Consider the following 16407-nt stretch of genomic DNA (forward strand, 5'->3'; position numbering starts at 1 on the left):
GCAGTATTATGTCTCTTTCGGAAGCCAAACTGTTCATTCAAAATTATATTATTATCGTTGGTAAAATCCAAAAGCCTTGAATAGATGACCTTCTCAAAGAGTTTGGACAGACTACTCAAAAGACTAATGGGACGATAACTTGTTGGCGATGTTGGATCTTTTTTGAGGCTTCAAAATTGGTATGACTTTGCCCAGTTTCCAATTGGTGGGGAAGTAACCAAGTTGCAAACATTTATTGAAAATATTGGCTAGATGCTGAAAGAACTGATCACTCTGTTTTTTCAACACTAGATTAAAAAATGTTATCAAAGCCTGGAGCTTTCATATTTTTCATTTGTTTTACTGCAACTTTGACTTCCTCACCAGAAACTTGGGAATCTGCAGGAAATTCAAAGGTAGAGTCATTGATTGTTGAAATACTATTGGCAACTGATGTTTCTTTACGGCTGGTCATGGAAGCGCCAAGATTATGTGAACTAACAAAATGAAGCCCAAGTGCATTTGCCTTTTCCTCGGATGTAATCAAAGGAGAATCCTCAACAATAAGAGGAGGAATAGGCTTTGGTTTGTTTTTAAGAACTTTTGAAAGTTTCCAAAATGGTTTGGAATAATTCCCAAGCTGGCTTACATGTTTTCAAAATTCTTGATTTCTGATATTGTCAAATCGGTCTTGTATGATTTTGTTCAAATTTTTAACTGAAATCTTTTTGTCATAGTCCCCAGTCCGTTGATATTGTCTCCTAAAATAATTGGGCTGGGTTTTTGTACATAGTTCCCTTTAGTATAGTTGTACATAACTTACTGCAGTTTGAACAATTTTTCAAAAGTTTTGTAAACAAAAATTAACAGCTTTTGTAAACATGCTCAATTTTGGTCTAAACAAGAAAATTTTAGGTTTTTAAATATTTTGCATGCTAAACTTGTTTTATTTTGAACACAAACGTACAGGTTTAATGTGAAATTGCTGTAACTTATAGGAAATTAAATGTTTGGATGAAAAAGAAACATTTTGCTTAAGATTTCTTCAAAATGTTGGAAGGGGGATCAAATTACCCCCAACATTTTGAAAATGCCGGTTTCAAATATTTTTTTTAAATGCTTGGCATGATTCGAAGAATTTATCTGATGAGATACCCTTATCAGCCAAACATAGTTGAATGTTTAAGCTTTCAATTCATGCAAAATGATCATAGTTTTGTGAGAAATTGACAGAGTTATGTGCGATACAAAAAAGGGGATCAAGTCTCCCCACCCCCCCGTTTACCGAGTTTTTTAAATTTGTAAGCTATTATTTTATAATTGGGGAAACATTGATGAACAGTATTATTTTTCTTCTCTCAAATTGTCTTGTTTTGGGTTCGTATTGAAAAACAGGTTGCATTATTGGTTTCTCTGGACAATTTTACACTTAAAACAGTTGAAATTAGTTTCTAAGCTACAAATTCAATTCACAAAGACTTTTAAAGTTTTAAAAATATCAATTTTCAGTAAAACTGTTTTCTTAAGGAAGTATTGGACTACGACAAACAAACAAACAAACTTACAAACAAACATACTTTTTGACAGTTTGCCTGCATTTGTTTGCAGAAACGTCAGCCTGCATACGTTTGGAGATTGCCGCAAACAAGTTTGCGAGTTTGGCATACTGTCAAACACGAAAAAGTGCGAGTTTGTCTAATAGCTCCTTTACTAAGACATTGTGTGGCCAATCCAACTACATGTTTTAAAAACATTAAATTTGAGTTTGAATTATATTACCAAAATACATTGAGATACTACCAATGCCACCCATGTTTCTGAACGGTTGAAATCGTTTCCATTCAAAATAACTGCCTCTAACGAAAAGCTCCCAACTCCCGCAACGGAAAGCTCCCACTGAGCAAACCCCAACCGAACCTCCCCTCAAAGCTCATCATCCCTTCGTGCACGAATCCTTTTTCCACCCAGAGAATCCAGCCGCAGCAGCAGCTGTGCCAAAGCTTTTATCCTGATTGTGTACCCATTCTCTCGCGCCGTTTTCGCTCACGAGCCACAACTCGTCACGAATCGGTTGGCCAGGACTTGTGGTGTTGTGAAATTTGTGCGCTTCAGTACGAGCAAGGACGTCGTCGCGGACGGTTGGCTTTTTCGTCGTCGTTGTCGTACGGATTACTCGCGGAGTGGATTTCGGTCGGTCTCGGTCGGATAATCTGGATGCGAGTGTGTTCCGGAGAGGAAGCTGTGAGGGATTTCGCCCTCAGAGTGTGAGAAGTGAGCGGAGTCATTGATGACGGGCTGAACCAGCAGCATCATTGATAACGTCATCCTAGTCTCGCTGAATTAGGAGAATCGAGCTGCTGGTGTCGTGGTCCTGTGGCAGATCGTGAGAGGACTTGGCCGCAGTGTGTCAGCGCGCTGGGTAGTGAACATGGAGAGGAAAAACATAAATAATTAATAGCGATTCTGATGGAAGTTTCGGGCGAATCGTCGAGAGGTTGAATATTTTATTCAATTCACGCCATTTCGGGTTGGTGAGTGTGGTTGACCGCGCGCGCGAGTGCTCAATTTCGGTGTGTGTGATGGCGGTGGTGCCATTCGAAGGACCATTCGGAGGTGGCCACGGCCACAAACCAGGATTACCGGAGCAGAGCCGTGTCCAAAGTTCCTAAAGTTCGTCCAGAGAAAAAAGCCCCAGCCCCAGTGAGTGTAGTGTAGTGTTTGGTGCCCTTCGAATTGGCATGGGAAAGCGAAAAGCATTGGGCTGGAAAATTTTAAAAGGCCCTGTGCCACCACTAACCTAGATCCTTGGCCAGGACGACGGCGACGACGACGAGGACGAGGACACACACGACGTGGAACAAGGTGATAAAATTCGCAAGAGCCCAGAGTGTGAGCGAGAGTGAAGCAGAGCAGAGGAGCAAAGAAGAGCCTTGTTCGGAAAAATCGAAACACGGTGACAGTGAAATGTGGCAAGGCAGGTAAATAACAATAGCCGCCGAGAGCCCCCCCCCCTCGTGAGGTGTGTGTGTGTGTGCAAAGAAAAGTGTCAGAGAATTGCAAGCCGAAAGAGGAGAGCTGAGGAAAAATCAATTTCCAGCTGCACGGGCTCGACTCGTCGAGCAGGGGTGCCAAAGGAGGTGGGAGCCGCTCCCCGCGCGTCCCCTCTCCAAACGGTGAGAATCGAGGTGGAAAGCATAAAACCATGTTTTCATTTCAGCACACACTTCTTCACACCCGCCGCCGCCACGTGCTCTCCTCACCCCCACCACTCCCTCTTTCAAACCCGACCGCCCACGTGGAAAAAGCACGCGAAATTCCTTTGGAGCAGTACCGCTCGCTCTTCCGCGCGCGCGTGTGTGAGTGAACGAGCTTTGAAAGGTTACACCGAAAAGGAGGTTCGCTCCTGTGTGTGTGTGTATGTGTTGAAGGTCATAAAATGAACCATTACCGTACGACAAAAGGATAACTCTCGACCGTTTGGAGGAGTGTGCGAGGAGGAAGAGCGGAGAGCGAGCGGCTCAATTTTGTGCGCTCGCGAGGCATTCATCACTCGCGGAGAGGAAAATTGCTCGGAGAGTAAAATTCTTGGAATTGGGTGATGATGAGCGGTTTCGGGGTTTGTTTTCCCTCGTGGCGCGCTACCTTACGGATTACGCTTGTAGTGGTGTACAGTGGGGATGGTGGGGTGATTAGTAGCGAGTGGGGGGTCGGGACCTGATACTACAGGATGACAGGAGCTAATCAGATGGCTCTACGTAAACTGTTGTTTGCCCGGGAGGTGGGGTGGGAGGGAGTTACAACAAACAACAAACACCATTTACTCGATTTAGATTAAATCGGATGTTTCTGTTGCGAGGAACTGGTAGCTTGGTGGAGACGCTTGGTGATTTTTATTTTTTATGTTAATTTAAATTAAATGTATTGAGGAAACGTTTGAGTATTACAAAGATACGAATGATTTTGTTATTTTTGCTTTTAGTTTAGAATGAATTTCTCGAGTATCGAACATCCTTACTTAAGTTTTGAAGGAATTTGATATCAATTAAGGTTTGATTAATCAATTAAGGATTGATTGATTGATGCAAATAAGGAAATAATTATAGATATCCTCAATAATTAGTTAATCTTAAAGATTCAATGATATTTTTTTTTTCAATTACTAAAATGATAAGCATCGTTTCACAGTGTTTGGAATTGCAAAATTAAGTAGAATTTATTGTTAAGTTTTTAGAGATTAAAAAAAATTGTCCACGTCGTTTATGGATGGTCCCAAAACAAAAAGTCATTGTTACTGTAAAAAATAATCAAAGACTGTGGACTCTCTCGTTGTCGATATTGAAGGGACCATCGAGAGCGGGAGTTATCAAATCATAGAAGGAAAAATCAAAGCAATCTATTTGGAGGGATTGAAAATTTTATTGACAGGTGGAGCAATATTGATATCGAGAAGAACGACAGCCAGAAAGTCCACTGTATCAATAAGTTCATGAAAATTTTGTTATTCCTTAATTGTTGTGTCTGCTTTCGATGTGTGGTCCCAAAACTTAAAACTTGTAAATAGCCTTGAAGTTTTCCATATGATTAAAAATACACAAATAAACGTTGATTAAATCTAAAAAACTTTAATTCAAGAATACCTATATTCTAACAAAACAGATGAAAATCTATTACAGTGCCATCCCGTTTTTTGGCAACACAACTTTTCGTCACATTTTCTTTCGTCAAAAATGACTGATGAATGAAACCAACTACATTTTTCTTCTAAATTGTTGATCGAAACCAACCACACAACAATGAACAGTTAAGAAAAATACGTTTATTCTTGGCAAGCAGAAATAAGAGCGTCCAATTTCCCGGGGTTACAAAGTTTCCAGGAAACGGGAAATTTTCAACTAATTTTCGGCGAAATCCAGGGAATTCCCGAAAATTTAAAATTTAACGAAAATTATTCTGATCCTGTTTCTGATTAATCTTTTGCTACAAAATTGTATAGAACAGCAACTTTAATGGTCAAAATGTGTGTGAGGATCAATTAACGGCTTGACTGCTTGTTAAAAATCATGCAACTTTGCGAAAATATATAAACTTTCTAATTTTTATGCCTTTTAAATCGTCCCAAATGAAAGAAAATATTATTAGTATTTTTGTTGAGAAGGATTTTTTTAAATCAAAGTGTTTGGACAGTGAAAATCTATGCTCCAAAACCATAAAGTTGCTTCTAAATTTGTCTCAGTGACCATAAAGTTAAAATGAACAAGTATTTTCAACTTGTGAATAAACAAATAATCTTTGAAATTACCTTAAAAATACAACTTGTTAATAAATAAATAATCTTTGAAATTACCTTAAAAATCTAATTTCTGTCGCTTTTTAGCTTAAAACACTATTTCATGAAATCAAAACTCAAAGTTTTATGGTATTCAGCCTAATAAATTAATTAGATTAAAATAATTTTGAGTATTGAAAAGTGGTTGAAATTAAACGATATATTTTCATATTTAACCCTCTTACGCCCTTGGTAGCTCGCGTGCTTAATACATTTATAAATTCAGTTTGTAATTTCTCGAATACCTAGAACCAAATTTTTCTCACACAAACCTTTTGAAAAAAAAAATGTAAAGGACCAATAAACCAAATTTTAAGTTCTTGCTTTTTTGGGTGTTTTTTAATACCCCTGACTCAAGGCGGTTTTTAAAAACACCCAAAAAGCAAAAAACTGTTAATTTGGTTCATTGGACCTTTTCAAAAAAAAAAAAAACTCCAGAATATTCATCCAACATGTTCAAGGTAAACACAAAAGTTAAACAAATGTCAATATTGATCTTGGCCGGAAGTATCTTATTTTCAAATGATATTACAATTTTTTTTAAAAAGGGTGTACAGCAACCAAGGAAGTTGTTGTCTTTTTATTCCAAAATTGTCAAACTTACGGACCCAATTCTGCAACAATCCAACAGTAAAAATAGTAAAAAAAAATTTTAAACTATTTTGTAGACATTAATTTGAGGGATGAATAAAAAAATATATCGATAGTTCCCGTAATTTTGCAGATACTAAAATATCTGTATCAAAAATCTTGGTGCAAAAGCTGCGGTTGATGTACACCGTTAAAAAAGGTTGTTAAAAATAAAATAGTTTATATTAACCCTCTACAACCTAACCCCGCCTTTAGACGGGCTTCGATCTAAATAATCGCCAAAAATCAATTTTTCAACCGATTTTTGATCTTTAAAAAGCATTGGAACGAAGAACTCTTAAAGTTTTAGAAAATTTCAGGGTTGGAAGTTTAACTTGTTTTATGTGACTTTGCCGATGTTTTTAAAAATGGCATGTTTTTAGGGGTCAACTTTGGCTGTGTTTTTTACTAACATTTCCTATATTTTCAGTAAAAAGAAGTATGCAGTAATTTTTGTAGTGTCCCAGGCTATGCCTCTACGCATTTTTTTGCAATTTAAATGGTGATGGTGCTATTCTATAGCAGAAAATGTGAAAAACATGCAAAAAATTGAAAAAGTGACTGTAAAAACCTGAACAAATTAGATAGGCAAAATGTAATTATATTAGGTAATAGAATAGGCTTAATACTACCAAAAACAAACATAAACTAAACAAGATAAATGCAAATTAAAATACTAAAAATAAAACAAGAAAAACCTAAAACAAGAGTAGTAAAGTTTTTCGTAGAACAAAAGTTGCTCAAAATGACCTCCTGAACACGGGAAAAATAAATACAGTGGACTCTCTCGTTGTCGATATTGAAGGGACCGTCAAGAGCGGGAGTTATCAAATTATAGAACGAAAAATCAAAGTAAGCCTTGAAGGGACTGAAAAAAATATTGACAGCAGGAGCAATATTGTTATCTAGAAGATCGACAGCCAGAGAGTCGACTGTATTTTCGATTAAAAAATTTCAATAACAGCGTAATGGAAGCAAACAATATTCCTAGTGGAGAATGTTTCGGAAATAAATATTATCTGAATCAAACCTTGACATGAAATTTACAGACAAGCTGATTAGTTTAATAAGTAGATTGAACTAAATAAAATGAAATCAGGTTCTCCAATTATTACTTTTTTGTATAATTTCAAACATTTGTGCCAAAAAGGTAGGAAAATGTATACTTCTACTTGTATTTCCCGGGACGGGAAAAATTAGCAATGGAATCAAATACTTTTATTTATTTTTTTCTCTTTGTAATGGTCAAAAAAAGTATTGGAATAAAAATGATTGGCCTGAACCATTTGAATAATGTCACATTTCACCTATGTCCCGCATTATCCTTACACCATCATAATGCCCCCATTTCACCTTGCAACATTCCTTTCACACTAACGCACTCTAACAATTGATTTCTGCACGTTCAGAAAATTATTAGAACGTGAGACATTACAACACACACTCACTCTCACCATCCGTCCGTCCATCCATCTATCTGTATCCATCCGAACTCACCGTTAGGCCCCAGGTACCAACATCTGATTCTTCACACCAACAAAGGTCATGCACACATACACACACACACACACACACTTACAACGGGAGCTTCCCAGCGTCATCAACACTCTCAGCATCTCGAAGAGTTTTCCGCACAACGCTGAGCGTAATTTTCTCCCGCTCTCATTATCCCGAGCAGTTTGCTCTCATCCAGCATCCAGAAACCGCGTCGTCATCATCGTCATCGAACTCCCTTATCCGCTGCTCTGATAAACTCAACCTCACCAATACAGAGACGCTGTCGGCGGGGGGAAAAACGTGTCCTAGATGAAGAGGACCAAAAAAGTGGAGAAAAAAAAATAATGCACGAACCTGAGATATTACTGATGCTGCCGACGACGACGAGGAGCAGCTCTCAGCTGTTTGATCCCGAGCCGTAGTCCTCTGTAGTGCGGCGGACTCCGATGACTCCGGGACGGTATTCGGTGGTCGGTTTTTCTGAAGAGTTGCTCGTCGTCGGGTGGTGGTGCAGCAGCGCGGTGTTTGCCCTTTGAAGAAGAACGGCGGGACGAAGAAGATGCACTTTATGTGGGACACGGCGCGGAATCTGCTTTAGGAGGATTCGTGGAAAATGCTACACCGGACTAAGGGATACGGTTGCCCGATTGTGATGTGGTTTCGCTAGGGGAAAAGTGGATTATCGAATCACTGCGGAGCAAAACATCCATCGATCGCGACAAAGTGACGTCGATTCGGGGCCCCTTTCTATTTTGTTTTCTGTGTTAGTGGATGAATCCAAAAGTGGAACAAGCAGAGTTTACTCAGTGGAATCCGTAGTTGTGGGATAGGAGCACCATCCAAAGCGTACCAAGAAGAATCCTTAGAAAAGGATACAGAAGTGAGCTGGACCACGAATTCGAATGGATTTTTTTTGCTGTTGTTGCGTTCGTCGTCCTTAAGAAGAACAGACAAAAGGTCGTGTGATTGTGAGTGTGTGAGTATGTGTGTAACTCAAACAAGGATTACGATTCGTGATTGTACCAAAAGGATTCCATGTAACGACATGTAACCATCACCGGATCCGACCCGAAGCGGGGAAGATTTTTTTAAGCTGCCAAACGAAACAGTGGTGACGAATGTGAACTTGTGAACGTGTGTGAACGTGTCTGTCTGTGTTTGCTCAGAGGATAATGCGAAATGGTAATCAGCTAATTTGATTAACAAACGGGACAGTACGGACAATTCCCAGGATATACGTATAGCTGCACAGTGTGGAGTTACTCGGAAGTGCACCTGGCCTGCGTGCAGCGGCGATGAACTGGTCTCAGATTTGATTAAGCAGGGATTTTTTGCACCCCCCGTGTGCATGCTGAATGGTGTCACTAATTGGAAAATGGTAATTGGATTGAAAGTGCTACCGATTGTGGTGGGCGTGCGTGTGTGTTTGTGTTATTCTTACTGCGTAAATCCTTTGTTTTTAGACGGATTTGTTGAGGAGGGTTGAAAAAATGTGACGTTGAATGCGCGCATTAATTATCGGTGTCTATTGTTCAAAAATCAACACCTAATTATGGAGATTAATGCTGATGATACCATTGTTTTGGGTGATCCATGATTAATTTGGTAACAGTAAATTGGATTTCACTAATTCCCTTGTTTCTGAGTTGTATGAAAGAATCAAAACGGTTTATAAAAAAAAGCCATTGTACGATTTGAGCGAATTGATCCCGTTATTGTATCGTTCTGATCTATCTCAGTTTTCTGGAAATTAACTTCTTGATATTTGAGGTAACATGTTCCCTTCCCGGAATCCAATTTTCAACAAATTTTTGATCTTGAAAAAGCTTAAAAAGAACTTCTAAAATTTAGGAAAAAATGTGTTATTAGTTTGACTTGTTACTTGTTACTTTGCCAATGTTTTTAAAAAATGTATCTTTTTCTGTTGTCAACTTTGGCTGTGTTTTTCAGTAACACTTTCTATATGTTAGGTGAAAATAATCATGCAATAATTGTTGTATTGTCTTTTACTAGGCCTCGGCGCATTTTCTCCAATTCAAATTATAATTGTAGCATTGCATAGTTCAAAATGTGAAAACAAGAAAAAAAAATGAAAAAGTGTCTGTAAAAATAATAAGGCGTCATCCATAAAGAACATATGCTCTTAGGAGAGGGAGGGGGCATAATATTAATTCGAAATGTACACAATTAAATTAAACCCTCTATTCTAAAATTGTTTGCTTACTATTATTTAGAAGTAGGGTTAATGAAATTTCACGATTTCGCGAACAGCGTGAAATTCGTGAAATTTTGCTTATTCCGTGAAATCCCGTGAAATTGCATGTTTGTGTGAAACTGTAACGACATTTCTTTAAAATAATTTATCAAACTCAAATAGGAATGATAATAATCTTTGAAATTACTGCTAAGTTAAGCGGTTTAATTACTAATATAGTGCTAGTGATTTTTGACGATTTCGTGTACGGCTTAAACTTCTTGAAATTTATAAATTTTCTCAAATATGTTTTAAAATAACAATATAATATATATTTGATCCATAAAGACTATTTAAGTAATTTTTTTTATTTTTCAATTGAAAAGCTTGATATGAATCATTTGAAGAATTTTCAGTTTATTAGAAACTTACTAAATTTAGTAATATTTTCATTCGTTGTAATACACATTTTGCAGCTTTTTTATTTGAAAGGTATTGTTTCAATAGAAATTCAAATAATTCAGCTATGTATTTTTTATTTTTCAAATAGGCTGTTGCAAATATTTTTGAAGTTTATTTTCCTCGACTCTAATCAAAGTCGAGGGGGGGGGGGGACAAAAAATAAAAAAAGCTAAAAATTTACATGGCAGGCCATGGTGTCAAAATTTGAATGCAAAAAGTGTTTTGAAATGCATCATATACCTGTCCAGTTGTTTTGCAATCATTGATTTCCAAAATTTCTAAACACTGACGAAAAAAAAATTTTTTTGCGGTGCTGGACATTGTAATTTTATAAAAGTTCAAAATATTTTAAACGAGTCCAAACATGTTAAATATGATTATCAATGCAGAAAAAGGCATTTAAGATTGTTCTCAGTTAATTAAATTCTATTTCCATTGAAATTTTAATATTTTTTGAAAATATATTTTTTTGCTCCCTGATTTTTCGGACCAATTTTGAGGGGGAGGGGGGGGGGGAGGGGGGCGACATAAACTTTGAATAATATTTGCAACGGCCTTACGTTTAAAAAACATTTCAGATTTTTTTCTGAGTCCTGTATAATTTTAACAATATTTGATTGATTGTGTAGATGATTCCCGTGAAAGATAAAAAATACACTTTTTTTTTGTTTTCTGGTCTTATATTGAATTAAAAAATTCGATTAAGTTTTTGATAAGTGAGATGAAAACTTTATAAAATATTTTTAATGGACTTACTGTCGCAGAAAATTCAAATAATTTTACACATTTTGGCTGAAAGAGATTGTTTAATCTTGCTTTGATATGAAATTTAATAAAATGCAAATCAGCGAAAACTTTTTATCTTTTCTAGTCGAATATTTTAAAAAGGCAGTTCAGTAAATGAGAGAATGCATACCCTACATTTTAGTTATCCATACATGCTCATCCATAAATCAGGTGGAAACTTTTTTGAAAATTAGGAGAATTTCGTTTTTGTGTGAAAATTAAGTGAAGTTTTGTTTTTAGTTTACTGAAGAATAATATAAAATGAAGCATAACGATTAATTAATTAAGTAGTTTCTGTGATTTAAACAAAAGATTTTCAGAGTCATTTTAACATTTTTCACGTTCCGCGAAATTTGCGTGAAATTTGGTGTTTTGAAATTGAGTTCCCCGTGAAATTTGCAATTTTTAAGCGTGAAAAATCACTAAGCCTATTTAGAAGTATCGTATTTTAATTGATTATATAGTAACTTTTTTTATTCAGCTGGATCTTCAATAATTTTTGCTCGATAATTTTGGCCGATTTTTGCGTGACATACTTTATGGATGACGCCTAAAAAAAGTAATAGAAAAACAAGAAAGACACAAGTTAATGGTAGGAGGTAGAATAAGTTAAATACATTCAGAAACAAACATAAACTAAACAAGATAAATGAAAGCAAAAATATTTAAAATGGATCAAGAAAACATAAAACAAGAAAAGAAAAATTTGTCCTACCTTCTAAACACGGGAAATATAAAAATATTTCGAAACATAATTTTTACATCAGATGGTTTACTTAATTTTGGATTCCATTAAAAAACGTTAATGATTTCCGAAACAACAAATCATATATATTAAAAAAAATGGATAAAAAGAAAATAAAAATGTTAAGATACAACACAATTTTTAATATGCTGGAAATTTTTGTTCTTAAGTTGAAAAAATGGGGCAACCATACAAATTTCAAAAAAAGTTATTGTAGGATTTTTCACGTTAAAAAGTATATGCAGCCGGGGAGACTTCAAACGGCTAAATATTTCTTTTTTGCAAAAGAAAAAAATACACATTTATATTAACTGGAATGGTTTGAAATTGTAGTAAACTTGGTAGGAGAATGTTTAAGAGCGAGTTTTTTATAGAGTGTGTCTCACATGAAAACACTCTAAAATTTGCCATTTGTATCCTGGATTGGTTTGGCTTTTTCTAATAGCATTTGCAAATAGCTGTTAAAAATAGATATCTTTTCAATCCGCAATATCTTTCTGCAATAGCTTCATACACTGGAGTGTTGTTGGATAAATTTCGCAATTTTTATCAAATTTTACAGTTTCTTTAACTAATGATAGGAAATGTACAGGTGCATTTGCATCACTAGCGTGCACAGGGTGGGGCAACATGGGGCAACTGCCCCACGCTCCCTAAGAAATTTGCTCTAAATTAGGTCAGGGGCTGTCCATATATGACGTAATTTTCAAAACGTCCATATTATTGCCCCACCTTCCTCAAAGAGCTGGGCACGCTAGTGATTTGCATTTAAATTCTGGATTGTAAATTCAATTTAGATTTGTATAACCCCTCTTCCCTCTCCTCCTAGCTCGTTTGGAGTCGAGAAACCAACATTTTTTAAGTATTTGCATTGGCCAAATTTCAATTAGGCTGTTACAAATTTTATTTAAAATTTTGGTCTCTCCTCCTTCAAAGTTGGCCCAAAAATCAGGGGGCAAACAATTTGTTTTCGAAAAACTTCAAAATTGCAATGGAAATTTAAGTGCAATCAACTGAAATCAATTTAAAATGCATTCCCCTGCGTTTAGAATCATTTTTAGCATGTTTGGGTTGATTTGAAAATCATTAAAATAAAAAAAAAACGATGTTTATTATCGCAACAAGTTTTTTTCGCTCAAATGTTTGTTTTCGTCAAAGCTTACATTTTTTTAAAACTAATGATTGCAAAACAACTGTACTAGTGTAGAATGCATTTTGAAACACGTTTTCCATGCAAATGTGGCTTGTTATTCCAATATTTATTTATTTATATTTTTTTTTTGTCTCCTCCCTTCTTTCGACCCCAGTCAGAGCCGGGGAAAACAATTTACATCGGCCTTGCATAGATTAATTTAATACTCTAAAAATGTGATTTACTTTTCTTTACAATAAAAGATTGAATCGAAAAACAGTCTTCATTTTCTGATAATTTGGATTTTTAGATTTTCTCAATTTCCTTTTTTTAATATTATGCGTTATTTATAATTGATTGAAAAGATATGAAAATATGATATTTTCGAAAAAAAATTGCATATGGAATATTTTAATTTTTTGCTTGAAATTGATATTTTCAAGAATGAAACCGTTTGTATTTAACTTTTAGCAAAATGTTAACTATAAATCTACTTAACCTCTAATTTATATGTGTTTTATTAAAATTACAAACAATGGTTGAATATACATTCAAACTTGAATACAAGTTTAACATTTAGAATTTATATGAATCTTTGGTACAACCAACACTAATAACAACCAATATTTTTAGAGTATCACAGTTTTACTCAAAGTTGAGGAGCAGATGCTTCATGAAATTTCACTTAACCGTTTTACAACCCAAGCAATTTTTTTTCAATTTTTGATGTTGAAATACATTTGTTTTAGTTTTAAGAGATGGTTTTTTGAGCATTTTTTGTAATTTCATAAACATTGACTTTGGCCAAAGTCGAGGGACATAAACTTTAAAAAAATATTTGAAACGGCTTAGTAACAATTTACAGTATGTAAAAAAAGTATTTACACCCCTTGGGCACTATGCACATTTTGTGATGAAACATGTAAAAAAATTAAAGTTTGACAGGAACCTAGTACTACGTTTTGTTCAGAAACTCATGCCAAACATTTTGCTACAAAAAGCTCATGAAAAGATGATTTCTATAAAAAGTTATATAACAAATACTATTACAAAAATAAAAAAGGTGCAAAAAAAGTATGTACACCTTTCGAAAAATTAACATAAATAATGTTATTTGTTGACAAATCACCATAAATCCAGTCTCCCAACTCCAAATAGGCATCCTTGACTGAATAAAAAAATAATTTGGATTGAATATAAAGTTCACTAACTACTTAGTATAAAAGTTTATATAACTCTGGAAATTCTATATAAAACTTATCTAAACTTAATTTTGCAAACTTTTAATTCAACTAAATGACAATATATTACCATATAATTGCTTAATAAACATTTTGGAGTGGGTATAACACCGTTTTGGGGGTATTAGTATCGATAGAAAAGATTTTTCGTTGGAATTTCGTACCCACCCGGAATTACGTCGTCGGAAAATCCGCCGGCATCTGAACCGGTCCACAATTCACAAGTCAACCTATGTGGCATCGAAAAGGTCATAAAATTTCCGATCTTTTGATACCCATACATCCAGGTTTTCTATAAAACCCACGTTTTTAAATACCTAAGCAAAAACGTTGTTATGGTTCCGTTTGAGCAACCTGCCAAAAATGTATGGAATTTCGTAATTTTTGTTCTCGTGGATCAAACTTACTTTTTGCCCAGGTGTTTAAAAACGTAGGTTTTAAAGAAAACCTAGATGTATGGGTATCAAAAGATCGGAAATTTTATGCCCTTTCCGATTCCACATAGGTTGACTTGTGAATCGTGGACCGGTTCAGATGCTGGCGGATTTTCCTACGACGTAATTCCGGGTTGGTACGAAATTCTAACGAAAAATCTATTTTATCTATACAAATACCCCCAAAACAGTGTTATACCCACTCCAAAATGTTTATTAAGCAATTCTATGGTAATATATTGACATTTATTTGAATTAAAAGTTTGCATAATTAAGTTTAGATAAGTTTTATATAGAATTTCCAGAGTTATATAAACTTTTATACTAAGTAGTTAGTGAACTTTATATTCAATCCAAATTATTTTTTTAATCAGTCAAGGATGCCTATTTGGAGTTGGGAGCTTGGATTTATGGGGATTTGTCAACAAATAACATTATTTATGTTAATTTTTCGAAAGGTGTACAAACTTTTTTTGCACCTTTTTTAGTTTCGTAATAGTATTTGTTTTATAACTTTTTATAGAAATCATCTTTTCATGAGCTTTTTGTAGCAAAATGTTTGGCATGAGTTTCTGAACAAAACGTAGTACTAGGTTCCTGTCAAACTTTAAATTGTTACATGTTTCATCACAAAATGTGCATAGTGCCCAAGGGGTGTAAATACTTTTTTTACATACTGTAAATAAATTTGGTATTTATCATTTTACACCACAAAATATACAAAAAAAAATTAAAAGTGACTGTAGTAAAAAAACATCTAAAAAGGCAAAGGTTAAGTAAAGTTAATAACAGAAACAAATCAAAATAAATGCAAATAAAGTTTTCGTAGAACAAAAATTGCTTAAAATTTACTTAAAAAAAGGTTAAAATTAAATCCTTCGAATAAAATTTGGGCATATGAATATGTATTGCTTATATATTTGTTTGTTTGTTTGTTTGTCTGTTTTTTTAAATATGAATTGCAATTATACAAACAAAATGGTTTGAAAATAGTTGTTTCTATGTTGATAACGTTGCTGGCAGGGCTGCGGAGTCGGGTCATGTTTCAAACGACTCCGACTCCGACTCCGACTCCGGCTTTCTCAGATTAGCCGACTCCGACTCCGACTCCGGCTCCGGCTTTCAACAAATTGTTGGCTCCGACTCCGACTCCGACTCCGGCCTACCAACTCTAGCCGACTCCGACTCCGACTCCGACTCCAGCTTTCAACAAATGGTTGGCTCCGACTCCGACTCCGACTCCACATATTTTTAAAAGTTTCAAAAGTTAGTTAACTATTATAAGACAATTATTTTTAAAACATTGATCAAAGGATTTAAATACTCTCTAAGCGTCATGTTTTTCTCAAGAAAAATAAGTTAAGTAAAAGTAAAGTAAAGAAAATAAACGGAAAAAAAGTTTCTAGAATAAAAGTTTTATACGTTATGGAAACAGAAATCAAAAAATATCATTTTGAGAAGAAGTTTTGTAAGTAAATTTGGATTTAGGGGAACAGCATCTAATTCCAGCGTGCCTCTAATATTGGCAGGTCAGAACTTTGACATGCAATTAAAGCTAAATAAAAGCGTTTTCAACTGAAATCGAGTGATAAATAGTTCAATAAGAAGTGAGCAAGCAAGTTTCTACCAAAAGTTTTGCAAAATTAGTTGTTTAAATAGTGAAAATCAGCAAATTGGATGGAGTTAGGAGCGAGAGCTTAACCTGCCAAAGATACGAGAATTTCCCCTATTTGCTTAACCTCAAATTTGAAAATATTTTTTTCAAAGCTAATAAATTTAAATATTAAATTGTTGTTTTTGAATGAATAACTAAAAGAAACCTGGCCTTAATGATCTATTGAACATTAAAATTCAATTTGCTCACATTCAGGCTGACATTTGTAAGAAGTACAGTGACAGGCACCTTGTTTTCAAATGACAATTTTAAATGAAACATTTTTTTTTGTTTTTTTTAAGACGTACATGGACATCACGCCATGGC

General features: G+C 34.9%; 1 protein-coding gene across 2 annotated transcripts in view; it reads left to right on the forward strand.

The window, feature by feature from the left end:
- Positions 1 to 2099: 2099 nt before the first annotated feature.
- Positions 2100 to 16407, forward strand: part of LOC6031035 — a 260819-nt gene continuing 246511 nt past the window's right edge. For both annotated transcript variants that reach the window (XM_038261456.1, XM_001841835.2), the window contains exons 1-2: positions 2100 to 3152; positions 7614 to 8810. The gene's annotated coding sequence lies outside the window, so the exon portion shown is untranslated. The remainder of the gene's footprint in view (positions 3153 to 7613; positions 8811 to 16407) is intronic.

Source organism: Culex quinquefasciatus, chromosome 3, assembly GCF_015732765.1.
Source record: "Culex quinquefasciatus strain JHB chromosome 3, VPISU_Cqui_1.0_pri_paternal, whole genome shotgun sequence".
NCBI lineage: Eukaryota > Metazoa > Arthropoda > Insecta > Diptera > Culicidae > Culex > Culex quinquefasciatus.